Below are 11,379 nucleotides of genomic sequence, written 5' to 3' on the forward strand. Positions count from 1 at the left end.
ACAAGGCTAGAGGAAGATCTGAGACAAATAAATCTGACTTTTACCAGAGCTGACCAGAGGAAAGCACAAACATAGTCCCCCACTACCACAAATAATGCAGTTGAGTTTCCCACATTTGGGGAAATCATAGGAGTCAGCATACCCAGAATGCAATGAATGAACCTCACCCTGGGAGAACAATCTTCATGACCATGGTATCTCCTATGCAAAATAAGTATGATTTGGGATAGGGCTGGGGAGGGCCGCTGCTCAGGCACATCTCTGTCAAGTAAAGGAGATTCAACTGAGGCAGCACAAGGGAACTCTCATCTGGGGACAACAACTGCAGGGAGAACACATATTTTCAGATGAACATGGGAGGGCAGAAGGCTGCCTAATACTGAAGCACCCCCAAACAACAAACCAAATGCAACAACTAGTGCAAGCATTCCTGGGGGAAGGCCTGCAGCAGATTGATTTGCATATGGTAATGCCATCCAAGCAGTGGGTCAAAGTTGGCTTCAACCCTCGTCTGCATATGAAAAGAGAAAAGGGGCGTGCAGGGCATGGCGGCCTTTTGCGGCGCTTGGGTGACCCTTAGTTCGCATTAAACACCCCCACCCTCCTTCGGTGTGGGGCTCATGTTGGCAATGCCCCAGCCCCTGAAGCATTCAAGCTGATTTCTTGCAGCAGCTGGGCACTGTAACAGCTCCAGAGCTGCTCTGTGAGGCAAGTAAAAGGGTGTGGGCCCTGCAGCACTACCTGTAGTTTGCATTGTGTGTTGGAAGGCACAAAGTAAACAGACGGGAGAAGTCAGGATAGTGCGCAAGGGCATAGAAGGGAGCGGCTCAAGAAAAGAGAAGTGGAAACAGACAGCAAACTAGGCTGGAGAGAGACCTGAGACAAAGAGATCTGAATTATATGAGAGCCGACCAGGGGAAACACAAATTATGCAGTCAAGTTTCCCTCATTTGGGGAAATCACAGGGGCAGCACACCCAGAGTGCAATGGGTGAGCCTTGCCCTGGGAGAAGCACCTACATGATCATAGTATCTCACCTGGCAGGTAAGTAGGAGTTGGGCTAGAGCTGCGAAGGGTCGCTGCTCGGGTACCCCCCTGTCAAGTGAAGGAGATCCAACTGAGGCAGCACAAGGGAACTCTCGAAAGAGGAACAAGGCTAGAGAAAGATCTGAGACAAAGAAATCTGATTTTTACCAGAGTTGACCAGAAGAAAGCACAAACACAGTCCCCCACTACCACAAATAAAGCAGTTGAGTTTCCCACATTTGGGGAAATCACAGGGGTCAGCATACCCAGAATGCAATGAATGAATCTCACCCTGGGAGAACAATCTTCATGACCATGGTATCTCCTATGCAAAATAAGTATGATTTGGGATAGGGCTGGGGAGGGCCGCTGCTCAGGCACATCTCTGTCAAGTAAAGGAGATTCAACTGAGGCAGCACAAGGGAACTCTCATCTGGGGACAACAACTGCCAGAAGAGCAATACAAAATGTACAAGTGATATATTAAAATCATCTTTCCAGCTTGAATTTCAATGATGCATTGGGGCAACGATTTTATGAGAAACATCTTCACCCTTAAATAAAGATTTTCTTAATTCCTTACCTGTGTGCTAATTAGATATCACCTTGTTTTCACATTAAACAGACTTCCACATGAGAAAGCAGCAAGGATGCAGTGGCGTTAATGTTTCCTGGTGTCAACCTGTATTATTTCAGTAGACATTGAAATGAGGATGCATCTTGCTGCCTTTCCAATGAAGCAAGTTTAATTTAGTAATAGGTGAAAAACCATCCCTACAAAGGTGTTAATCAGAGACTTGGCTTTGTGGACACTTTTCAGAGAACAAATTTGTTAGCATAAAAATAAAGCCAGAAAATGAAGAGCTGTTTAATCACTCAATTGGATTTTTTTGCCAGCATATTTCTTTTTCTCTGCAACCCACTGCTAAATTGTGCTTCCTAGCTGTTTTTATAAAATCACTGAATCAAATCTAACTCTGATTACATCAGAGAAGGCCAGGTACCCTACACCATAACAGGGGGTTTGAAATTTTGACTTGTCTACTTAAAGATCACCAAAATCTGATCACAAGGTCAATTACGTCCCTGGGTGTGATTGAACCACTAACCTTTTGGTTAGTAGCCATACACACTAACTGATTGCGCCACAGAGACACTTTGCAGAAGTAAATACTGACAAAGGCTAATAAGCATTCATCTAAAACGTTTCCTAGAAAAACTTTAAAAAGTCAATAATCTGGAGAGTTTTTGTAAGATGTTTCTTCCATCAACCAACGAAGAAACACATTGGTACTTTCCCATGATGAGTGAGTGCTTCAGGATCTCTTGCACTTACATGTGCAGCAGAGTACAGCAATGGAAGCATGCTGGGCCCATAACCCAGAGGTAGGCAGATTGAAACTATCCTCTACTATATGCATTTTTTTTTGTTAATTAAAGTAATCCAAAACTGGGATTGATATTTTGGCTCTTTTATTTTTACTTAAAGTACAATAACTTTTACCATTTTAATTTGTTTTAATAGTATATTGACAGTATTGTTTTCTTTCAAAAATCCACTTCATTTTCTTTACCCTATTATTAAAATGGTAATTGACAAAAACAAACTACATTGTCACCAGAAGAGCAATACAAAATGTACAAGTGATATATTAAAATCATCTTTCCAGCTTGAATTTCAATGATGCATTGGGGCAACGATTTTGTGAGAAACATCTTCACCCTTAAATAAAGATTTTCTTAATTCCTTACTTGTGTGCTAATTAGATATCACCTTGTTTTCACATTAAACAGACTTCCACATGAGAAAGCAGCAAGGATGCAGTGGCGTTAATGTTTCCTGGTGTCAACCTGTATTATTTCAGTAGACATTGAAATGAGGATGCATCTTGCTGCCTTTCCAATGAAGCAAGTTTAATTTAGTAATAGGTGAAAAACCATCCCTACAAAGGTGTTAATCAGAGACTTGGCTTTGTGGACACTTTTCAGAGAACAAATTTGTTAGCATAAAAATAAAGCCAGAAAATGAAGAGCTGTTTAATCACTCAATTGGATTTTTTTGCCAGCATATTTCTTTTTCTCTGCAACCCACTGCTAAATTGTGCTTCCTAGCTGTTTTTATAAAATCACTGAATCAAATCTAACTCTGATTACATCAGAGAAGGCCAGGTACCCTACACCATAACAGGGGGTTTGAAATTTTGACTTGTCTACTTAAAGATCACCAAAATCTGATCACAAGGTCAATTACGTCCCTGGGTGTGATTGAACCACCAACATTTTGGTTAGTAGCCGTACACACTAACTGATTGCGCCACAGAGACACTTTGCAGAAGTAAATACTGACAAAGGCTAATAAGCATTCATCTAAAACGTTTCCTAGAAAAACTTTAAAAAGTCAATAATCTGGAGAGTTTTTGTAAGATGTTTCTTCCATCAACCAACGAAGAAACACATTGGTACTTTCCCATGATGAGTGAGTGCTTCAGGATCTCTTGCACTTACATGTGCAGCAGAGTACAGCAATGGAAGCATGCTGTGCCCATAACCCAGCGGTAGGCAGATTGAAACTATCCTCTGCTATATGCATTTTTTTTTGTTAATTAAAGTAATCCAAAACTGGGATTGATATTTTGACTCTTTTATTTTTACTTAAAGTACAATAACTTTTACCATTTTAATTTGTTTTAATAGTATATTGACAGTATTGTTTTCTTTCAAAAATCCACTTAATTTTCTTTACCCTATTATTAAAATGGTAATTGACAAAAACAAACTACATTGTCACCAGAAGAGCAATACAAAATGTACAAGTGACAAAGGCTAATAAGCATACATCTAGAACGTTTCCTAGAAAAACATTAAAAAATCAATAATCTGGAGAGTTTTTGTAAGATGTTTCTTCCATCAACCAATGAATAAACACATTGGTACTTTCCCATGATGAGTGAGTGCTTCAGGATCTCTTGCACTTACATGTGCAGCAGAGTACTGCACTGGAAGCATGCTGGACCCATAACCCAGAGGTAGGCAGATTGAAACTATCCTTTGCTATATGCATTTTTTTTGTTAATTTAAGTAATCAAAACTGGGATTGATATTTTTGCTCTTTTATTTTTACTTAAAGTACAATAACTTTTACCATTTTAATTTGTTTTAATAGTATATTGACAGTATAGTTTTCTTTCAAAAATCCACTTAATTTTCTTTACCCTATTATTAAAATGGTAATTGACAAAAAAAACTACATTGTCACCAGAAGAGCAATACAAAATGTACAAGTGATATATTAAAATCATCTTTCCAGCTTGAATTTCAATGATGCATTGGGGCAACAATTTTGTGAGAAACATCTTCACCCTTAAATAAAGATTTTCTTAATTCCTTACCTGTGTGCTAATTAGATATCACCTTGTTTTCACATTAAACAGACTTCCACATGAGAAAGCAGCAAGGATGCAGTGGCGTTAATGTTTCCTGGTGTCAACCTGTATTATTTCAGTAGACATTGAAATGAGGATGCATCTCTCTGCCTTTCCAATGAAGCAAGTTTAATTTAGTAATAGGTGAAAAACCATCCCTACAAAGGTGTTAATCAGAGACTTGGCTTTGTGGACACTTTTCAGAGAACAAATTTGTTAGCATAAAAATAAAGCCAGAAAATGAAGAGCTGTTTAATCACGCAATTTGATTTTTTTGCCAGCATATTTCTTTTTCTCTGCAACCCACTGCTAAATTGTGCTTCCTAGATGTTTTTATAAAATCACTGAATCAAATCTAACTCTGATTACATCAGAGAAGGCCAGGTACCCTACACCATAACAGGGGGTATGAAATTTGACTTGTCTACTTAAAGATCACCAAAATCTGATAACAAGGTCAATTAGGTCCCTGGGTGGGATTGAACCACCAACCTTTTGGTTAATAGCCATACATACTAACTGATTGCGCCACAGAGACACTTTGCAAAAGTCCATACTGACAAAGGCTAATAAGCATTCATCTAAAACGTTTCCTAGCAAAACTTTAAAAAGTCAATAATCTGGAGAGTTTTTGTAAGATGTTTCTTCTATCAACCAACGAAGAAACACATTGGTACTTTCCCATGATGAGTGAGTGCTTCAGGATCTCTTGCACTTACATGTGCAGCAGAGTACAGCAATGGAAGAATGCTGGGCCCATAACCCAGAGGTAGGCAGATTGAAACTATCCTCTGCTATATGCATTTTTTTGTTTGTTAATTAAAGTAATCCAAAACTGGGATTGATATTTTGGCTCTTTTATTTTTACTTAAAGTACAATAACTTTTACCATTTTAATTTGTTTTAATAGTATATTGACAGTATTGTTTTCTTTCAAAAATCCACTTCATTTTCTTTACCCTATTATTAAAATGGTAATTGACAAAAACAAACTACATTGTCACCAGAAGAGCAATACAAAATGTACAAGTGATATATTAAAATCATCTTTCCAGCTTGAATTTCAATGATGCATTGGTGCAACGATTTTGTGAGAAACATCTTCACCCTTAAATAAAGATTTTCTTAATTCCTTACCTGTGTGCTAATTAGATATCACCTTGTTTTCACATTAAACAGACTTCCACATGAGAAAGCAGCAAGGATGCAGTGGCGTTAATGTTTCCTGGTGTCAACCTGTATTATTTCAGTAGACATTGAAATGAGGATGCATCTTGCTGCCTTTCCAATGAAGCAAGTTTAATTTAGTAATAGGTGAAAAACCATCCTTACAAAGGTGTTAATCAGAGACTTGGCTTTGTGGACACTTTTCAGAGAACAAATTTGTTAGCATAAAAATAAAGCCAGAAAATAAAGAGCTGTTTAATCACTCAATTGGATTTTTCTGCCAGCATATTTTTTTTCTCTGCAACCCACTGCTAAATTGTGCTTCCTAGCTGTTTTTATAAAATCACTGAATCAAATCTAACTCTGATTACATCAGAGAAGGCCAGGTACCCTACACCATAACAGGGGGTTTGAAATTTTGACTTGTCTACTTAAAGATCACCAAAATCTGATCACAAGGTTAATTACATCCCTGGGTGGGATTGAACCACCAACCTTTTGGTTAATAGCCAAACACACTAACCGATTGCACCACAGAGACACTTTGCAAAAGTCCATACTGACAAAGGCTAATAAGCATTCATCTAAAACGTTTCCTAGAAAAAGTTTAAAAAGTCAATAATCTGGAGAGTTTTTGTAAGATGTTTCTTCCATCAACCAACGAAGAAACACATTGGTACTTTCCCATGATGAGTGAGTGCTTCAGGATCTCTTGCACTTACATGTGCAGCAGAGTACTGCAATGGAAGCATGCTGGGCCCATAACCCAGAGGTAGGCAGATTGAAACTATCCTCTGCTATATGCATTTTTTTTGATAATTAAAGTAATCCAAAACTGGGATTGATATTTTGTCTCTTTTATTTTTACTTAAAGTACAATAACTTTTACCATTTTAATTTGTTTTAATAGTATATTGACAGTATTGTTTTCTTTCAAAAATCCACTTCATTTTCTTTACCCTATTATTAAAATGGTAATTGACAAAAACAAACTACATTGTCACCAGAAGAGCAATACAAAATGTACAAGTGATATATTAAAATCATCTTTCCAGCTTGAATTTCAATGATGCATTGGGTCAATAATTTTGTGAGAAACATCTTCACCCTTAAAGATTTTCTTAATTCCTTACCTGTGTGCTAATTAGATATCACCTTGTTTTCACATTAAACAGACTTCCACATGAGAAAGCAGCAAGGATGCTGTGGCGTTAATGTTTCCTGGTGTCAACCTGTATTATTTCAGTAGACATTGAAATGAGGATACATCTTGCTGCCTTTCCAATGAAGCAAGTTTAATTTAGTAATAGGTGAAAAACCATCCCTACAAAGGTGTTAATCAGAGACTTGGCTTTGTGGACACTTTTCAGAGAACAAATTTGTTAGCATAAAAATAAAGCCAGAAAATGAAGAGCTGTTTAATCACGCAATTTGATTTTTTTGCCAGCATATTTCTTTTTCTCTGCAACCCACTGCTAAATTGTGCTTCCTAGATGTTTTTATAAAATCACTGAATCAAATCTAACTCTGATTACATCAGAGAAGGCCAGGTACCCTACACCATAACAGGGGGTATGAAATTTGACTTGTCTACTTAAAGATCACCAAAATCTGATAACAAGGTCAATTACGTCCCTGGGTGGGATTGAACCACCAACCTTTTGGTTAATAGCCGTACACACTAACTGATTGCGCCACAGAGACACTTTGCAAAAGTACATACTGACAAAGGCTAATAAGCATTCATCTAAAACGTTTCCTAGAAAAACTTAAAAAAGTCAATAATCTGGAGAGTTTTTGTAAGATGTTTCTTCCATCAACCAACGAAGAAACACATTGGTACTTTCCCATGATGAGTGAGTGCTTCAGGATCTCTTGAACTTACATGTGCAGCAGAGTACTGCAATGGAAGCATGCTGGGCCCATAACCCAGAGGTAGGCAGATTGAAACTATCCTCTGCTATATGCATTTTTTTTTGTTAATTAAAGTAATCCAAAACTGGGATTGATATTTTGTCTCTTTTATTTTTACTTAAAGTACTATAACTTTTACCATTTTAATTTGTTTTAATAGTATATTGACAGTATTGTTTTCTTTCAAAAATCCACTTCATTTTCTTTACCCTATTATTAAAATGGTAATTGACAAAAACAAACTACATTGTCACCAGAAGAGCAATACAAAATGTACAAGTGATATATTAAAATCATCTTTCCAGCTTGAATTTCAATGTTGCATTGGGTCAACAATTTTGTGAGAAACATCTTCACCCTTAAATAAAGATTTTCTTAATTCCTTACCTGTGTGCTAATTAGATATCACCTTGTTTTCACATTAAACAGACTTCCACATGAGAAAGCAGCAAGGATGCAGTGGCGTTAATGTTTCCTGGTGTCAACTTGTATTATTTCAGTAGACATTGAAATGAGGATGCATCTTGCTGCCTTTCCAATGAAGCAAGTTTAATTTAGTAATAGGTGAAAAACCATCCTTACAAAGGTGTTAATCAGAGACTTGGCTTTGTGGACACTTTTCAGAGAACAAATTTGTTAGCATAAAAATAAAGCCAGAAAATGAAGAGCTGTTTAATCACTCGATTGGATTTTTCTGCCAGCATATTTTTTTTCTCTGCAACCCACTGCTAAATTGTGCTTCCTAGCTGTTTTTTATAAAATCACTGAATCAAATCTAACTCTGATTACATCAGAGAAGGCCATGTACCCTACACCATAAGAGGAGGTTTGAAATTTTGACTTGTCTACTTAAATATCACCAAAATCTGATCACAAGGTTAATTACGTCCCTGGGTGGGATTGAACCACCAACCTTTTGGTTAATAGCCAAACACACTAACCGATTGCGCCACAGAGACACTTTGCAAAAGTCCATACTGACAAAGGCTAATAAGCATTCATCTAAAACGTTTCCTAGAAAAACTTTAAAAAGTCAATAATCTGGAGAGTTTTTGTAAGATGTTTCTTCCATCAACCAACGAAGAAACACATTGGTACTTTCCCATGATGAGTGAGTGCTTCAGGATCTCTTGCACTTACATGTGCAGCAGAGTACTGCAATGGAAGCATGCTGGGCCCATAACCCAGAGGTAGGCAGATTGAAACTATCCTCTGCTATATGCATTTTTTTTGTTAATTAAAGTAATCCAAAACTGGGATTGATATTTTGTCTCTTTTATTTTTACTTAAAGTACAATAACTTTTACCATTTTAATTTGTTTTAATAGTATATTGACAGTATTGTTTTCTTTCAAAAATCCACTTCATTTTCTTTACCCTATTATTAATATGGTAATTGACAAAAACAAACTACATTGTCACCAGAAGAGCAATACAAAATGTACAAGTGATATATTAAAATCATCTTTCCAGCTTGAATTTCAATGATGCATTGGGGCAACGATTTTGTGAGAAACATCTTCACCCTTAAATAAAGATTTTCTTAATTCCTTACCTGTGTGCTAATTAGATATCACCTTGTTTTCATATTAAACAGACTTCCACATGAGAAAGCAGCAAGGATGCAGTGGCGTTAATGTTTCCTGGTGTCAACTTGTATTATTTCAGTAGACATTGAAATGAGGATGCATCTTGCTGCCTTTCCAATGAAGCAAGTTTAATTTAGTAATAGGTGAAAAACCATCCTTACAAAGGTGTTAATCAGAGACTTGGCTTTGTGGACACTTTTCAGAGTACAAATTTGTTAGCATAAAAATAAAGCCAGAAAATAAAGAGCTGTTTAATCACTCAATTGGATTTTTCTGCCAGCATATTTTTTTTCTCTGCAACCCACTGCTAAATTGTGCTTCCTAACTGTTTTTATAAAATCACTGAATCAAATCTAACTCTGATTACATCAGAGAAGGCCAGGTACCCTACACCATAACAGGGGGTTTGAAATTTTGACTTGTCTACTTAAAGATCACCAAAATCTGATCACAAGGTTAATTACGTCCCTGGGTGGGATTGAACCACCAACCTTTTGGTTAATAGCCAAACACACTAACCGATTGCGCCACAGAGACACTTTGCAAAAGTCCATACTGACAAAGGCTAATAAGCATTCATCTAAAACGTTTCCTAGAAAAAGTTTAAAAAGTCAATAATCTGGAGAGTTTTTGTAAGATGTTTCTTCCATCAACCAACGAAGAAACACATTGGTACTTTCCCATGATGAGTGAGTGCTTCAGGATCTCTTGCACTTACATGTGCAGCAGAGTACTGCAATGGAAGCATGCTGGGCCCATAACCCAGAGGTAGGCAGATTGAAACTATCCTCTGCTATATGCATTTTTTTTGTTAATTAAAGTAATCCAAAACTGGGATTGATATTTTGTCTCTTTTATTTTTACTTAAAGTACAATAACTTTTACCATTTTAATTTGTTTTAATAGTATATTGACAGTATTGTTTTCTTTCAAAAATCCACTTCATTTTCTTTACCCTATTATTAAAATGGTAATTGACAAAAACAAACTACATTGTCACCAGAAGAGCAATACAAAATGTACAAGTGATATATTAAAATCATCTTTCCAGCTTGAATTTCAATGATGCATTGGGTCAACAATTTTGTGAGAAACATCTTCACCCTTAAATAAAGATTTTCTTAATTCCTTACCTGTGTGCTAATTAGATATCACCTTGTTTTAACATTAAACAGACTTCCACATGAGAAAGCAGCAAGGATGCAGTGGCGTTAATGTTTCCTGGTGTCAACCTGTATTATTTCAGTAGACATTGAAATGAGGATACATCTTGCTGCCTTTCCAATGAAGCAAGTTTAATTTAGTAATAGGTGAAAAACCATCCCTACAAAGGTGTTAATCAGAGACTTGGCTTTGTGGACACTTTTCAGAGAACAAATTTGTTAGCATAAAAATAAAGCCAGAAAATGAAGAGCTGTTTAATCACGCAATTTGATTTTTTTGCCAGCATATTTCTTTTTCTCTGCAACCCACTGCTAAATTGTGCTTCCTAGATGTTTTTATAAAATCACTGAATCAAATCTAACTCTGATTACATCAGAGAAGGCCAGGTACCCTACACCATAACAGGGGGTATGAAATTTGACTTGTCTACTTAAAGATCACCAAAATCTGATAACAAGGTCAATTACGTCCCTGGGTGGGATTGAACCACCAACCTTTTGGTTAATAGCCGTACACACTAACTGATTGCGCCACAGAGACACTTTGCAAAAGTACATACTGACAAAGGCTAATAAGCATTCATCTAAAACGTTTCCTAGAAAAACTTTAAAAAGTCAATAATCTGGAGAGTTTTTGTAAGATGTTTCTTCTATCAACCAACGAAGAAACACATTGGTACTTTCCCATGATGAGTGAGTGCTTCAGGATCTCTTGCACTTACATGTGCAGCAGAGTACAGCAATGGAAGCATGCTGGGCCCATAACCCAGAGGTAGGCAGATTGAAACTATCCTCTCCTATATGCATTTTTTTGTTTGTTAATTAAAGTAATCCAAAACTGGGATTGATATTTTGGCTCTTTTATTTTTACTTAAAGTACAATAACTTTTACCATTTTAATTTGTTTTAATAGTATATTGACAGTATTGTTTTCTTTCAAAAATCCACTTCATTTTCTTTACCCTATTATTAAAATGGTAATTGACAAAAACAAACTACATTGTCACCAGAAGAGCAATACAAAATGTACAAGTGATATATTAAAATCATCTTTCCAGCTTGAATTTCAATGATGCATTGGGGCAACGATTTTGTGAG

General features: G+C 36.5%; 4 non-coding genes and 1 pseudogene across 4 annotated transcripts; all 5 read right to left on the bottom strand.

Annotated features, from left to right (window-relative positions):
• Nucleotides 1-54: 54 nt before the first annotated feature.
• Nucleotides 55-218, bottom strand: LOC135025801 (U1 spliceosomal RNA). Its single transcript, XR_010222511.1, has one exon. It is a non-coding gene; the product is annotated as a U1 spliceosomal RNA (small nuclear RNA).
• A 692-nt stretch (nt 219-910) lies between these two features.
• Nucleotides 911-1,052, bottom strand: LOC135025841 (U1 spliceosomal RNA; annotated as a pseudogene).
• A 152-nt stretch (nt 1,053-1,204) lies between these two features.
• On the bottom strand, nt 1,205-1,368 carry LOC135025799 (U1 spliceosomal RNA). The gene has a single exon (XR_010222509.1). It is a non-coding gene; the product is annotated as a U1 spliceosomal RNA (small nuclear RNA).
• Nucleotides 1,369-8,414: 7,046 nt separating this feature from the next.
• On the bottom strand, nt 8,415-8,488 carry TRNAN-AUU (transfer RNA asparagine (anticodon AUU)). Its single transcript has one exon. It is a non-coding gene; the product is annotated as a tRNA-Asn (tRNA).
• Nucleotides 8,489-9,581: 1,093 nt separating this feature from the next.
• TRNAN-AUU (transfer RNA asparagine (anticodon AUU)) lies at nt 9,582-9,655 on the bottom strand. The gene has a single exon. It is a non-coding gene; the product is annotated as a tRNA-Asn (tRNA).
• Between the last annotated feature and the right edge of the window lie 1,724 nt (nt 9,656-11,379).

The sequence above is a fragment of the Pseudophryne corroboree genome, unplaced genomic scaffold (assembly GCF_028390025.1).
Source record: "Pseudophryne corroboree isolate aPseCor3 unplaced genomic scaffold, aPseCor3.hap2 scaffold_428, whole genome shotgun sequence".
Taxonomy (NCBI): domain Eukaryota; kingdom Metazoa; phylum Chordata; class Amphibia; order Anura; family Myobatrachidae; genus Pseudophryne; species Pseudophryne corroboree.